The sequence below is a fragment of the Pleuronectes platessa genome, chromosome 13 (assembly GCF_947347685.1).
Source record: "Pleuronectes platessa chromosome 13, fPlePla1.1, whole genome shotgun sequence".
Classification (NCBI taxonomy): Eukaryota; Metazoa; Chordata; class Actinopteri; order Pleuronectiformes; family Pleuronectidae; genus Pleuronectes; species Pleuronectes platessa.
Window position 1 is genome coordinate 19,873,361 of NC_070638.1, and position 9,995 is coordinate 19,883,355.

Below are 9,995 nucleotides of genomic sequence, written 5' to 3' on the forward strand. Positions count from 1 at the left end.
TGATCAATGGGAGAGGAGGCGTTGCAGCAGCTACACTCTAACGAAAAGAGCTATTTTCTGTACTTAAAACAGACCGAATTCAAATAAATGTGTAACAACTATGTAAATTGTTACAGTTACATGTTAGTGAACATTGAAGTAAACCTTTCTATTTCACATGATGATATTCCCCCTTTAAAATAACACACAGCAAAAAATAACGACCTGTTATCGGCCCAAATACCACATTGTAAGAATATATGATGAAAACATCCGAATATTTTTTTAATTATAGCTGCTATGCAGCAAATATGAGGCTCTGTGGCGCAATGGACAGCGCATTGGACTTCTAGCATCAGCACTTGGGAAGTGATTCAAAGGTTGTGGGTTCGAGTCCCACTAGAGTCGTTATTATGAATCATCAACATCTTGTCCTTGAGGACCTGGGTTTGGCTGCACAAACACTTATAGGTCAGTGTAGCCTGCACGTAACCATTGTCAGAACCAAAAAAACTATTTCACCTGTATGTGCATTGCCATTTATCCCTGTTCACCAGGACAAACATTTCAAAGTACCATTGTTTCATAGATGCAGATGAATTTGAAATTGAATTGACACAAATTATCATTAGCTGCATGGTACTCGGACACTCAGTGTGCAAAGTTCTCGTTTTAAAAGACCATTGTGACTGTGTACCTGTGCTCATCTGTGTTGTCTATTCCTCCAGAATATAGAGGCTCCTTCAGCGAAAAGGTCTCTCTCCCCCTCTCTTTCTCCGTCTCTCTCAGCTGGAGTGCCAGGCAATCCAGCAGAGGAGGAGTGTGACAACAAAGAGGTGGGGGACAAGGAGGTATTAGTGCACACACACACACGCACACAGACACACACACACTGAGCAGTGTGCAGTAGTTATGGTCTCGACAGCTTTAGCACCCCCATATTGTAAACAGGGGGGTGGTGACCGCCTCCCTGTGCTTGTTAAGATCATCTCCGTCATTCAGCAGACGCAGCACTGTCAGCGCCTCGCTGTGCCCCAACACAATCAACATTAACCATGACACACACTCACAGTTGCACAGACACACCGAGTCTGTGCATTCATGAAAAAAGAAACTGCACATACACCACATCCCCAGACTCTCAGCAGCCAATTTGTTTACGTAGTCTGCGACAAATTTGCACAAAATAAATACACAATTTTATATTTATATTGAGATATAGATACACGTGTGTGCACATCAAACCTCTCCGGCTCCTCCACACACACAAACACAGACACACACACACAACATATCCTGGCAGCGGCCGGTGCAATCAACATTATCCTTGTGAGCCCCTTAATGGGCAACTCGTAAAACAGACGACAGAATTGCTACCAAAACCATCCAGAGACAAACTACCTGTGGTAACACACACACACACACACACACTGAAGATACACAGAAATGTATCTCAGCGAGTAGAGCAGTACACAAACAAATGTGAAATTGGTAGTTTAGTTCAGTTGAGTTTTTTGTTGATTTCTTCCTCCATGAGTTGAAATAAAGAAGCACCTCATTATTGTGTCATATTTCCTAAAGCTCGTATTTATTACTTTGCTTTTTACATCATGTTTAAACTCATTACCCTCTGTAATTATGGAAAACGTCAACAGTTGCTCATTACTCATGCCTAACATTACTTTTCCTATTTTCGGATCAGGGCTGCTGATATTTTACCTTGCTAGAAAATGCATTATACAAAATTTTGGACAGTGAGTCTTTGAATATGAGGCTCTGTGGCGCAATGGATAGCGCATTGGACTTCTAGCATCAACACTGAGGAAGTGATTCAAAGGTTGTGGGTTCGAGTCCCACCAGAGTCGACATAATTTTGTTCTTTTCATCCAAATGAGAAGAAAAGAACCAACAAGGACAGAAAATCAACACACACCACAAAGCAGGGATGCACTTCAAGGCTCAGTCGGGTAGAAGATCCTATCAGGTAAAGCTGGTGCCATGCCACGGGGTGTGTATATGTTTGCGTGTGTGAGTATGTGTGGTCACCGGGACATAAAAACGGGAGCACGCCACCCATGTCGGATATGCTGCCCTTTCTGTTAACGGCTCCAGAGGCCACAGAGGCTAACTGCCGTCACTGCCCCCACCGCCACCACCCACACACATCCTCTCTTTCTCACATGCACACACACACACACACACACACTCAGACATGCATAGGGCTGCAGTCTGCTCAGCCGCGGTCATCCTATGCGTCTCCAGCCAGCTCGTGGTGACGTTCCCGTCACAACTGCCAGTGCATTTGACCTTTCCCATCCAGGCCTAATCGGATTGTGTCCCTCTTTATGAAATCAGACGCTAAAGGTCAGCTGGCTGTTTAACATGGGGTGGAGGCCCAGAGCTATGGAATTTGCCTTGGCAGTAAATTACCTTTATTATGTTTGGTGCGTGTGATTCTATACCCTCCCAAAGGCCGCAGGGCGCTGGACATGGTGATACATGGAGATGGGCTACAAGGCCAGAACAAATCACAAATAAAGTCTTCCCTGTGCAGAAGGAAGACTGAGCTCAATGTGTCTCGAAAACTGTTGCAGTGTAGTTTGCACAACCATGTTTATTTTGTCTGTAAGATAACTAAAGATTGTTACCTTTGAAACCACTTTCTCATTAACGCAACCTTGTGAATGGGTTTTAAAGGAAAGGTGTGTTATTCGACCTTGACACCAGTGCATGCCTTTAGTAGCTGTTCTGGAGCTTTTGCTCACATTATGATCTTCCCTGACATATAGAATGTTTGGTAATTGTAGAGGCTCAAATTCACATTGTTTCATCATGTCAATGTTGGCTTAAAGATTACAACTCAAATTTGATTGCAGAGGAACACATAGGAAGACTGGGTCAACAAATCTGTACATTGATTTTTAAACCAGTAAGGCCAGTTTTGGAGTTTACCCTCTTTAGCATGCGATGATTTGTCTTTTTAGATTCTTAGTTGATCGGGAAGAAGATTACTTGGTCTGTTGTTGGAGAGGAAGTATTCTTAATGTTTTACTAATGCTAATAACTGCAGCATTCCAAAGTGAGACTATAATGAACCTTGCAGCTACAATATGCAAGTTCTGCAAATCAATACAAGAGAAAAGGCTTGACAGAAAACCACTTTGCTTCTTCCATCCCCTCCCTCTTACTGCTCTGTTACACTGCTCGTCACGTCTGCTACCTCAGCGGATGCAGGAGGAACCAAAAACTTTCATGCCTCTTCACCCCTCTCCCCAGCCAACGGCAGCTTTTTGTGACTGATACACAAATCTCTGATATGAGCACGGCCTCCATTCAACATGTGTATTCATTATTGACTGGCTTAAAAAACATCCTGTTGACCAACCACAGAGATGGTCCCTCAAATACAACATGTTCATGGTAAGGAGTGTGTGTAAGAGACAGAAACAAGGACAGATCAGAGACAAGGGATGAAGATAAAGACACAGACAGACAGAATGACCTGAGATGAAGAAAACACATCATCCTGGATACTGGACGCTGTCTATTTCTATTTTAGGGACTGATCTCTCTCGTCTCTCTCACACACACACACACACACACACACACACACACACAGATCATGACACGTTGTGCTGTCCATTTGAGGGATGCGTCTGTCAACCAGGAAGTCCTCGCTTGGTTGTCATGTAACCCTTTGATCCATCACGCAAGCCACTTCCTGATCCCTCACCCCTTCATTCCTACTGATCATCACTCACATCACACTGGGTGGGTGCCTATGTGTGGGATACTGAACACATGTTTGTGTCACTAACTGACTAAAAGTCTGCTGTATCCATGTTGACATCCGTCATGCTCCTGGCTACTGGCTACATGATGATCGAGATGAAACTGATACGGACAGACAACAAAGACAAAACCTCTTCAAGGCCTTTTACCCACCGATCATGCTAGAAGGCGGATAGCAATGGGGTTACCAAAGATGACAGTCATTAAAAAATTATAACCCTCACGTTCAGTCATTTATTAAATTGTAGCAGTAAACATGTGTTTGTACTCATAATCTATTGGTTGTGTAAGTATGCAATAGATACAAATCTGTATGAAAGCGAGACAGAAAAAAAGAAAGAAAAGGTGAGCAGTGGATTCTAATAGAATCTTTAGTCATCTCTCACTAAAAGCCTCCTCCAGAAACAATTACAAATAAAAAATGAACATTGCCTATTACGAACAGAACATGCACCCATTCATAACCCCCTAAACCAATTGTAAAAATGGCCTCTTCTCCGGATGAGCTGCAAATGTTTTCAGACTAATACCACTTCCCTCATCAATCGGCTGCTAATGACTGCGAGGTTTCAGAGTTGATGCGAGGGAAGGGTCGCTGGCACATGACTTTGTCTGAGGAGCATTCTCTGCAAACTCTGGGGACTGATGCTTTACAGTAGAGGTGAATCCACACCGTTTACATATGTGATTACCATGAACCAGGCCCATTAAATCAATATTGACTTTCTATCCGAGCCTGAGAACAAAGAGCAAAGATTGTAATTCGTAACGTTAGTGAGGGGTACTTGCTAACTATCAAACAGCAAGCTCGTTAGCTTTGATGTGAACACGACAGTAAGGTCACACAATTAATATTCTTTTATTTTTTTCCTCATCTCATTATTGGATTGTATTGTCCTTGACAAATTGCCAATATTGACTTTGTTCACGCCAATAAAGTATAGTGAGTTTAAATAATCTAAGAAGCAATTGTGCTGTGGAAACCTGTCATTTAATTTATAACAACCTAGTCTCTTCTTTGAGTCGTTAATATCCAAGCAGCGCGTTAAAGTGGATATAACATGCTAATATACTATGATAGGCTCTTCTCTCTGTCCTATTTACGAAAAGCACTGTCGTGATAGTTAGCTACTTGTCAGTAGAACGAAAATGCAACAATACATTAGAGATTCTCCCTCTCCAACAGAAAGGCTTTAGATTTTCAGGTGATTCCATTACGTGGCCTCTTGTCTCCTCCAGCTCTTGTCTCTTCTTTGACAGCTAAAATGCCCCAAACCCCCCTTTTCTGCTTCTTCAGAGAGTTATTTGAGGACTTGTCAGTCTTTCCCTGCCGTGAAAAGCCAATGTCTCTCAGGAAGAGCTCCCTTCCCATGGAATTGTCAGCCAACTATCAGGACACCCTTCTGTGTTGCCGACCAAAGGACGATGTCAGGTCTCAGAGTGGTGGAGGTGATGTCATTGACCTGTCATTTCCTGGGACCAGGACTGATGTTCTGTCCTCTGAGGGGCAGCTCTTCACAGACTCTGTCCAACTGTTACGAAATGGGCACATTGTTTCTGACGATGCTTGGGCTTCTTGTTTGCCAGTACTCTCATGTTCTCTGTGTGTTCTGCCAGCTTCCTTAGCACCTGTTCATGCCTCTATCTTTAATAGGCCTGGGCCAAGACAGTCTTGCAGCCACAGAGTATATGGTGAAGATTTACCTGGGCCATTGCACACAGGCCACATCTCTCATCTGAACCAAACCATTTTTGCCAGATTGGCTGGTCTGTCATTTGTGGCTCTTATTAAAAATCTCAGTCTTGACTGATGGATCTTCCACAGCTCACTCCATCCCAATAGCCTTGGGTGAATGCCGCCGTACTTTTTCCACCTTGGACATGAGCATCTGTTGTTCTCCCCAGCCAAGGCAACTTCTTCATTGTTAAATTCTTCTGACAATTTCTTGGTGCTTCAGTCTAGAGATGGCATTGTCTACGCAGTCTTCAGCCTTCCATAATTTCCCATGTCTCATCTTTGTACATGCATTCCTGACCAGTTGATCACTTGACTGTCTAAGTTCCAGCACCAACCTGCTCTTCTCCAGCTTGTACCCAAGGGTTATGTTCTTCAGTGGCTACTGTAGTGCAGTTCTTCCAAACAGCGCAACATTGAAGAGGCACCTCGCAATTCTTAGCCACTTCTGGATATATTTGTTTGCTTTGGCATCCAGTTTTGCGACTGTTGTTGTTGTTATTTTGCACATCATCAGTGGCCACATTATACATTGGCAGAGTGTGACAGGTAGTTGAACTGATAACAGACTTGCAAAGAAGGTAACACCCTTTCACTTGGTCTGTGACTCTAGTTGCCATGTGCTTGTCTGTGAGATCAGTCGTATACCCTGGCAGATTGAGAGGCTGCTGCATTTGGCAGTTTTTTTTTTATCCTGGCCTTGGACAGTAGGTCTTCATGACTTTTAAGGAGCCTTGCTGCGCATGCAGCTGTTGTCTGTCGGCGTATACATCATCTGTGAAGCAAAGGAGGGATGGCAACCGTTGACCTGCACTGTTGCGCACTCCTTTGGCCATTGTCCTCACTCCAATCAGGATGCGCTCCAAAAATGCTATAAATAGTATCGGTGAAATGGAACATTCCATTGCTATTCTCCTGTCAAGTTGCTGTCAGTTGGTTGTATAGTCCTGCAGCAAGTGGCAAATCTTCAGATCAAAATAGTAGCTCTCGGCGATTGTTGACTGACTCAAGGTTCTTGACATAGACTTGTATATGGAAGAAGTCCAGGGAAAACTAATCAGCTGATGTGGAACAGACCTGTAGGTATTTTCTAAGTCCAGTCATACAACATGGAGGTCCTTCTTGTCTCTCTTGGTGGACTGAATCTGATCCCAGTTTAGTTTAGCGTGTTCTGAACAATCTGAGAGGGACTCCAGCTTTCTGGCAGCTTGTGTCGATATAGTTATTGTATAGGAGGATCTTGGTTATCCTCATGATGATCACAGAGAACAAAGTCTTTCCTTCCACATTTAGCAGAGCGATGCTTTGAAATTGTCCAGTTGTTCCAGATCACCCTCATCAGTTGCCATAGCTCTTTAAGGACCTGAGGGCATCTTTTTTCAAGCTTGTGTGGGATACCATTCGACCCAGGGGCAGAGCTAGACCTTGCTCTTCTTACCACGTCATTTACTTCAACTCTGTGGATGGAGCAGTTAGTTGGGGCACACAGCCAGGGGACCCAGGAGAAAGATAGTTTCTGGTATCTGAGAACTGCCCTCTCACGTGCCACTCCATCTTTCTTCAAGCAAGCTTCTGGCCATCCTGAAAGGATATTTTAGGAATTCTAAGCATTGACTCTCTTTCTGATGTGATGTTAGGCTGCTGTAGACCTGATTCCATAAGGCTTTCAGACCTCCCCTCTCGTGTTTCTCTGCCTTCTTCCAAGCCTGAAGTAGTGTTCTTTGTTCTAATTGTAACCAAACCCCCACAAACCTGAACATACACCATTGTGAGGAACCATCTTTAAGAAAAAAATAATTTGACATGCCTTTTTTGTTTGGTTTACGTTCCATCCACTAACAAGGAAAAGGTAGAATGTATGAGTTATAATGCAGGCAGCTACCAGGAGGCGATTGAGATGCTTTGGCTTCACTTTTGTGGAGCTGCAATGTCAGCCATCTTTGAAAACACTAGTTTCTTCACGGTAATACTGTTGCATTCAAAACACTCTTGTATAATTATCAGCGATTCACAGTATAAAGAAATGAATGGAACTAAAACAAAGACACTTCAACAACAGGCTAAAGCAGGACTGACACCTGTGAGGCAGAAGTTTGGCTGAAATGCATCTTAACGCTCATTACATTACTCCACTCATAAAACTATAACCCCCATGATAAAAAACTAATTTACTCATTAAACACTCTACACTTGTTAATCTGAGACTCCGTTATCATTACAAAGTCCACCACTTAAGCCCACAACATAAATACAATGCTGCAGTGGACTGTACAGCGTGCACATGACTTCAATCAAAAATTAACTTGAGTAGCTTTGATAATTATACGACAGTGTTAAATATTTAACAGCGGGCGGTGAGAGAGCTCGATTGAGCATCAACTTCATCCAACGCCATAACAATTACAAACTGCTGACTGCTCTCTCTCTCTCTCTCAGCCACTCTACCCACACTGTTTCACTTTGGCTCCCTCTCTCTCTAGTTCTTCTCCTCTCTTTCCATACCTTTCTATTTGCATCTCTTGCTCTTTCTCTCTCTGTGATGAAGGGAAGGAGGGAGGGAGGGGAAGGGAAGGAGATGATTTAAGGTAATGAGAGGAGTAAAACATCATTAGTGCAAATTAACTTTTGTCAGCTGAGGTGATCTTGGTGGGGGCGCTTCTGCCACCGGCGGCAGCTCAGATAATGGCAATTTATGCATTAACGTGTGCTACAGTGTGTGTGGCTTTCAGTTTGTGTGTGGATGTGTGATGATGGCCACCAAGGACGCTTTCAGTCTTAAAGGGCAAGTCCAATCTCATGAGACCTTTCTAAGGCAACCCTAAATACTTAATAATGCTGTAGTTCGAATATTAAGGGGGCCAGAAAACACAGAGAATGGCTTATATTTGATCAATTTAAGAAAAACAACCAACAACAGGAACAAATCATTTTGTTTCAAAAGAAATCCTGAGTTTCCTGACGCCTGAATTCCTTTGGTAAACTGGAGATTATTTCCCAATGTTGCCATTTAATGAAACAACTTTACTTTTATAAACAAAATCACTTTCCATTTAAAAATCCAAACTCCATGTTCTTGAATTGAGCTGAACATCTCAGGAGCTTCTGGTTCTAGAATAATTACTTAGTTGCAAGTTAAATTGAGCTGTAGCAATGTCCCTCAACATGGAATGCACAATCGATGGGTGTCCGAACACTTCTGTGTCGGCTAAACCCTCCTGTAGCTGCCTTGCAGTCATGTGGGGGTTGGGCTTTGACTTTCTACCTTTCACACAGCAGGTTCTACATTCAAGATTTCTTGGTCCTAGTCCATCTTGTCTCGACTTCCATAGTTCCGCTCAATAGCATGTTTTTCAATTTAACAGCGTCCCCTGCTGAGTAGACATCAATTTTTTTCATTTTCAGATCCTCGGTTAGGTACTTAAGGGAAGTCTTGGTTGCTGAGTGAAACCACAGGCTTTGAAGAAATTTATCTCAATGTCTTGTCCTGCCTTATGAGTTTTAAGTAGTTAGTCGGTGTAAGGAGTAAAGATTAAAGTAGCAAGGACTTAAATAAGGTAATATTTGCACATGCAACAAGAAGTTTATTTTATATTATTCAAGGACATCATATGAAAATAACAGTTCATTAATATTTAAATAAATCCTTTTAATATTCTTTTTTACGGTGGCCCTGAGAGCTCAACGAACAGCAACTTAAGAAAACACATGCAAGTTGACAAAACACAAGCAAAGTAAGAAAACATCTTCATCAATTTCACAACACAACACAACACATTACAGAAACGCGCAGCAAATAGACAAACGCGCTGCAAATAGACAAACGCGCAGCAAATAGAGAAACGTGCAGCAAATAGACAAATGCGCAGCAAGTAGAGGAGAAAACACAACGGAAGTGTTTCCAGAGGACAGCTAAAAGTGATGGACACTGCTGCCACAAAAACGTCCAATACACCATACAAATCCGGCTCTACACAGGGTTCGGCCACCCGTGGCTCTGGAGCCCATCGCGGCTCTTCGGCCCCTCTGCAGTGGCTGTACAGTTCAGGTGGTGTTCATATGTTTCGCAAACGAATCAGTTTTCATATTATTAACGTGAACGTTACGATGAACGTGAGTGAACGTCACGTTAATTTTTTTAATCATCATCGTATCAGGCCATCATGAAATACCAGGAGCGGGCGAGTGTGTTTGTGTGTGTGTGTGTGTGTGTGTGTAGCGAGCGCTCCGGTCCCGGGCATAGACTGTGTAGGTCCCGGGTCCCGGGGCTCCGACCCCGCCCACTCGCTCTTTTGATTGTAAAGGTTTCGTACCCCTGCACACTATGGACAATATATTGCCTCACAAACAGGGGCTTGCTTGTTAGCTCTGTTTATTCAGTTTAACAGAAGACGACATGTCTCTAGATCGGATCATCTTCCGTGATCAGATGGGTCTCTCCGAGTAAGTGGGCGGGGTCGGAGCGCCGGGACACACGCACACACACACACAC

The 9,995-nt window shown here is 43.2% G+C and overlaps 2 non-coding genes across 2 annotated transcripts; both read left to right on the plus strand.

Annotated features, from left to right (window-relative positions):
• The first annotated feature begins 294 nt into the window (after positions 1-294).
• Positions 295-387, plus strand: trnar-ucu (transfer RNA arginine (anticodon UCU)). The gene is made up of 2 exons: positions 295-331; positions 352-387. It is a non-coding gene; the product is annotated as a tRNA-Arg (tRNA).
• Positions 388-1,751: 1,364 nt separating this feature from the next.
• Positions 1,752-1,844, plus strand: trnar-ucu (transfer RNA arginine (anticodon UCU)). The gene is made up of 2 exons: positions 1,752-1,788; positions 1,809-1,844. It is a non-coding gene; the product is annotated as a tRNA-Arg (tRNA).
• The last annotated feature ends 8,151 nt before the right edge of the window (positions 1,845-9,995 follow it).